General features: G+C 65.9%; 1 protein-coding gene across 1 annotated transcript in view; it reads right to left on the reverse strand.

Annotated features, from left to right (window-relative positions):
- The window catches only part of LOC140406268 (uncharacterized), a gene marked incomplete at its 3' end in the record, with an annotated part of 71,698 nt that extends 68,696 nt beyond the window's left edge, over positions 1-3,002 (reverse strand). The window contains exon 1 of the mRNA XM_072494379.1: positions 2,888-3,002. The remainder of the gene's footprint in view (positions 1-2,887) is intronic.
- Positions 3,003-5,582: the final 2,580 nt, after the last annotated feature.

The raw sequence follows: 5,582 nt of genomic DNA on the forward strand, positions 1-5,582 counted from the left end.
GGGAGGGAGGGAGTGAGGGGCTGGGGGAGGGAGGGAGTGAGGGGCTGGGGGAGGGAGGGAGGGAGTGAGGGGCTGGGGGAGGGAGGGAGTGAGGGGCTGGGGGAGGGAGGGAGGGAGTGAGGGTCTGGGGGAGGGAGGGAGGGAGTGAGGGGCTGGGGGAGGGAGGGAGTGAGGGGCTGGGGAAGGGAGGGAGGGAGGTCTGGGGGGGGGAGGGAGTGAGGGGCTGGGGGAGGGAGGGAGGGAGGGGCTGGGGGAGGGGGGGAGGGAGGGAGGGAGGGGCTGGGGGAGGGAGGGAGTGAGGGGCTGGGGGAGGGAGGGAGGGAGGGGCTGGGGGAGGGAGGGAGGGAGGGGCTGGGGGAGGGAGGGAGTGAGGGGCTGGGGAAGGGAGGAGGGAGGGGCTGGGGAAGGGAGGGAGGGAGGGGCTGGGGGAGGGAGGGAGGGAGGGGCTGGGGGAGGGAGGGAGTGAGGGGCTGGGGAGGGAGGGAGTGAGGGGCTGGGGGAGGGAGGGAGTGAGGGGCTGGGGGAGGGAGGGAGTGAGGGGCTGGGTGAGGGAGGGAGTGAGGGGCTGGGGGAGGGAGGGAGGGAGGGGCTGGGGGAGGGGGGGAGGGAGGGAGGGAGGGGCTGGGGAGGGAGGGAGTGAGGGGCTGGGGGAGGGAGGGAGGGAGGGGCTGGGGGAGGGAGGGAGTGAGGGGCTGGGGAGGGAGGGAGGGAGGGGCTGGGGAGGGAGGGAGTGAGGGGCTGGGGAGGGAGGGAGTGAGGGGCTGGGGAGGGAGCGAGCGAGGGGCTGGGGGAGGGAGGGAGGAGTGAGGGTCTGGGGAGGGAGTGAGGGGCTGGGGGAGGGAGGGAGTGAGGGGCTGGGGAGGGAGGGAGTGAGGGGCTGGGGGAGGGAGGGAGTGAGGGGCTGGGGGAGGGAGGGAGTGAGGGGCTGGGGGAGGGAGGGAGTGAGGGGCTGGGGGAGGGAGGGAGTGAGGGGCTGGGGTAGGAGGGGCTGGGGAGGGAGGGAGGGAGGGGCTGGGGAGGGAGGGGCTGGAGGAGGGAGGGAGTGAGGGGCTGGGGGAGGGAGGGAGTGAGGGGCTGGGGGAGGGAGGGAGTGAGGGGCTGGGGAGGGAGGGAGTGAGGGGCTGGGGGAGGGAGGTAGTGTGGGAGGAGCTGGGGAGGGAGTGAGGGCTGGGGGAGGGAGTGAGGGGCTGGGGGAGGGAGGGAGTGAGGAGGGGCTGGGGAGGGAGGGAGTGAGGGGCTGGGGGAAGGAGTGAGGGTCTGGGGGAGGGAGGGAATGAGGGGCTGGGGAGGGAGGGAATGAGGGTCTGGGGGAGGGAGGGAGTGAGGGTCTGGGGGGGGAGGGAGGGAGTGAGGGTCTGGGGGAGGGAGGGAGGGAGGGAGTGAGGGCTGGGGAGGGGGGGAGGGAGGGAATGAGGGTCTGGGGAGGGAGGGAGTGAGGGTCTGGAGAGGCAGGAAATGAGGGTCTGGGGGAGGGAGGGAGTGAGGGGCTGGGGGAGGGAGGGAGGGAGGGAGGGTCTGGGGGAGGGAGGGAGTGAGGGGCTGGGGAGGGAGGGAATGAGGGTCTGGGGGAGGGAGGGAATGAGGGGCTGGGGGAGGGAGGGAGTGAGGGGCTGGGGAGGGAGGGAATGATGGTCTGGGGGAGGGAGGGAGGGAGTGAGGGGCTGGGGGAGGGGGGGAGGGAGGGAATGAGGGTCTGGGGGAGGGAGGGAGTGAGGGTCTGGGGGAGGGAGGGAGGGAGGGAGTGAGGGGCTGGGGGAGGGGGGGAGGGAGGGAATGAGGGTCTGGGGAGGGAGGGAGTGAGGGTCTGGGAGAGGCAGGAAATGAGGGTCTGGGGGAGGGAGGGAGGGAGGGGCTGGGGGAGGGAGGGAGGGAGTGAGGGGCTGGGGAGGGAGGGAATGAGGGTCTGGGGGAGGGAGGGAGGGAGTGAGGGGCTGGGGGAGGGAGGGAGGGTCTGGGGAGGGAGGGAGTGAGGGGCTGGGGGAGGGAGGGAGGGTCTGGGGAGGGACGGTGTGAGGGGGTGGGGGAGGGAGGGAGGGAGTGAGGGGCTGGGGGAGGGAGGGAGTGAGGGGCTGGGGGAGGGAGGGAGGGAGTGAGGGTCTGGGGGAGGGAGGGAGGGAGTGAGGGGCTGGGGGAGGGAGGAAGTGAGGGGCTGGGGGAGGGAGGGAGGGAGTGAGGGTCTGGGGGAGGGAGGGAGGGAGTGAGGGGCTGGGGGAGGGAGGGAGTGAGGGGCTGGGGGAGGGAGGGAGGGAGTGAGGGTCTGGGGGAGGGAGGGAGGGAGTGAGGGGCTGGGGGAGGGAGGGAGTGAGGGGCTGGGGGAGGGAGGGAGGGAGTGAGGGTCTGGGGGAGGGAGGGAGGGAGTGAGGGGCTGGGGGAGGGAGGGAGTGAGGGGCTGGGGGAGGGAGGGAGGGTCTGGGGAGGGAGGGTGTGAGGGGGTGGGGGAGGGAGGGAGGGTCTGGGGAGGGAGGGTGTGAGGGGGTGGGGGAGAGAGGGAGGGTCTGGGGAGGGAGGGTGTGAGGGGGTGGGGAGGGAGGGAGGGAGTGAGGGTCTGGGGAGTGAGGGTAGGGTTGAGCGAGATGTAAGTGAGGGAGTGAGGGTCTGGGGAGGGAGGGAGTGAGGGTCTGGGGAGGGAGGGTGTGAGGGGGTGGGGGAGGGAGTGAGGGTCTGGGGAGGGAGGGTGTGAGGGGGTGGGGAGGGAGGGAGGGAGTGAGGGTCTGGGGAGTGAGGGTAGGGTTGAGCGAGATGTAAGTGAGGGAGTGAGGGTCTGGGGAGGGAGGGAGTGAGGGTCTGGGGAGGGAGGGAGTGAGGGTCTGGGGAGGGAGGGTGGGATTGAGCGAGATGTAAGTGAGGGAGTGAGGGTCTGAGGTTGATTCACTGGGGATTCACTGACCTGTACTTCCTTATCCACAGCCTGGGACACATCGAGGGAGACCGAGTCGAGTTTGTTTCTGACCGGACCATCGAGAGCGAGGAGGTGACCCAGTTCGTACAGACTCGGGAACAGCTGGAGGAGGAGGAGGAGGATCAGAACAGGGGACAAATCCTACCACCTCTCACTCCATCAAACCCCCTCCTAAAAATTCACAAACCGCACTGTCGGAGGGTCAGTACTGAGGGAGTGCCGCACTGTCAGAGGGTCAGTACAGAGGGAGTGCCGCACTGTCAGAGGGTCAGTACTGAGGGAGTGCCGCACTGTCAGAGGGTCAGTACTGAGGGAGTGCCGCACTGTCAGAGGGTCAGTACTGAGGGAGTGCCGCACTGTCAGAGGGTCAGTACTGAGGGAGTGCCCCACTGTCAGAGCGTCAGTACTGAGGGAGTGCCGCACTGTCAGAGGGTCAGTACTGAGGGAGTGCCGCACTGTCAGAGCGTCAGTACTGAGGGTGTGCCGCACTGTCAGAGGGTCAGTACTGAGGGAGTGCCGCACTGTCAGAGGGTCAGTACTGAGGGAGTATCGCACTGTCAGAGGGTCAGTACTGAGGGAGTGCCGCACTGTCAGAGGGTCAGTACTGAGGGAGTGACGCACTGTCAGAGGGTCAGTACTGAGGGAGTGCTGCACTGTCAGAGGGTCAGTACTGAGGGAGTACCGCACTGTCAGAGGGTCAGTACTGAGGGAGTGCCGCACTGTCAGAGGGTCAGTACTGAGGGAGTGCCGCACTGTCAGAGGGTCAGTACTGAGGGAGTGCTGCACTGTCAGAGGGTCAGTACTGAGGGAGTGTTGCTCTGTCAGAGGGTCAGTACTGAGGGAGCGCCGCACTGTCAGAGGGTCAGTACTGAGGGAATGCCGCACTGTCAGAGGGTCAGTACTGAGGGAATGCCGCACTGTCAGAGGGTCAGTACTGAGGGAGTGCCGCACTGTCGGAGGGTCAGTACTGAGGGAGCGCCGCACTGTCAGAGGGTCAGTACTGAGGGAGTGCCGCACTGTCAGAGGGTCAGTACTGAGGGAGTGCCGCACTGTAAGAGGGTCAGTACTGAGGGAATGCCGCACTGTCAGAGGGTCAGTACTGAGGGAGTGCCGCACTGTCAGAGGGTCAGTACTGAGGGAGTGCCGCACTGTCAGGGGGTCAGTACTGAGGGAGTGCTGCACTGTCAGAGGGTCAGTACTGAGGGAATGCCGCACTGTCAGAGGGTCAGTACTGAGGGAATGCCGCACTGTCAGAGGGTCAGTACTGAGGGAATGCCGCACTGTCAGAGGGTCAGTACTGAGGGAATGCCGCACTGTCAGAGGGTCAGTACTGAGGGAGTGCCGCACTGTCAGAGGGTCAGTACTGAGGGAGTGCCGCACTGTCAGAGGGTCAGTACTGAGGGAGTGCCGCACTGTCAGAGGGTCAGTACTGAGGGAGTGCCTCACTGTCAGAGGGTCAGTACTGAGGGAGTGCCGCACTGTCAGAGGGTCAGTACTGAGGGAGCGCTGCACTGTCAGAGGGTCAGTACTGAGGGAGTGCCTCACTGTCAGAGGGTCAGTACTGAGGGAGTGCCGCACTGTCAGAGGGTCAGTACTGAGGGAGTGCTGTACTGTCAGAGGGTCAGTACTGAGGGAATGCCGCACTGTCAGAGGGTCAGTACTGAGGGAGTGCTGCACTGTCAGAGAGTCAGTACTGAGGGAGCGCCGCACTGTCAGAGTGTCAGTACTGAGGGAGTGCCGCACTGTCAGAGGGTCAGTACTGAGGGAGTGCCGCACTGTCAGAGGGTCAGTACTGAGTGAGTGCCGCACTGTCAGAGGGTCAGTACTGAGGGAGTGCCGCACTGTCAGATGGTCAGTACTGAGGGAGTGCTGTACTGTCAGAGGGTCAGTACTGAGGGAATGCCGCACTGTCAGAGGGTCAGTACTGAGGGAGTGCTGCACTGTCAGAGGGTCAGTACTGAGGGAGCACCGCACTGTCAGAGGGTCAGTACTGAGGGAGTGCCGCACTGTCAGAGGGTCAGTACTGAGGGAGTGCCGCACTGTCAGAGGGTCAGTACTGAGGGAGTGCCGAACTGTCAGAGGGTCAGTACTGAGGGGGTGCCGCACTGTCAGAGGGTCAGTACTGAGGGAGCACCGCACTGTCAGAGGGTCAGTACTGAGGGAGTGCCGCACTGTCAGAGGGTGAGTACTGAGAGAGCGCCGCACTGTCAGAGGGTCAGTACTGAGGGAGTGCCGCACTGTCAGAGGGTCAGTACTGAGGGAATGCCGCACTGTCAGCGGGTCAGTACTGTGGGAGCGCTGCACTGTCAGAGGGCCAGTACTGAGGGAGCGCCGCACTATCAGAGGGTCAGTACTGAGGGAGTGCCGCACTGTCAGTGTCAGTACTAAGGGAGTGCCGCACTGTCAGAGGGTCAGTACTGAGGGAGTGCCGCACTGTCAGAGTGCCAGTACTGAGGGAGTGCCGCACTGTCAGAGAGTCAGTACTGAGGGAGTGCCGCACTGTCAGAGGGTCAGTACTGAGGGAGTGCTGCACTGTCAGAGGGTCAGTACTGAGGGAACGCTGCACTGACAGCGGGTCAGTACTGAGGGAGTGCCGCACTGTCAGAGGGTCAGTACTGAGGAAGGGCCTCACAGTCAGAGGGTCAGTACTGAGGGAGCGCTTCACTGTCAGAGGGTCAGTACT

This window comes from Scyliorhinus torazame, unplaced genomic scaffold, assembly GCF_047496885.1.
Source record: "Scyliorhinus torazame isolate Kashiwa2021f unplaced genomic scaffold, sScyTor2.1 scaffold_391, whole genome shotgun sequence".
NCBI lineage: Eukaryota > Metazoa > Chordata > Chondrichthyes > Carcharhiniformes > Scyliorhinidae > Scyliorhinus > Scyliorhinus torazame.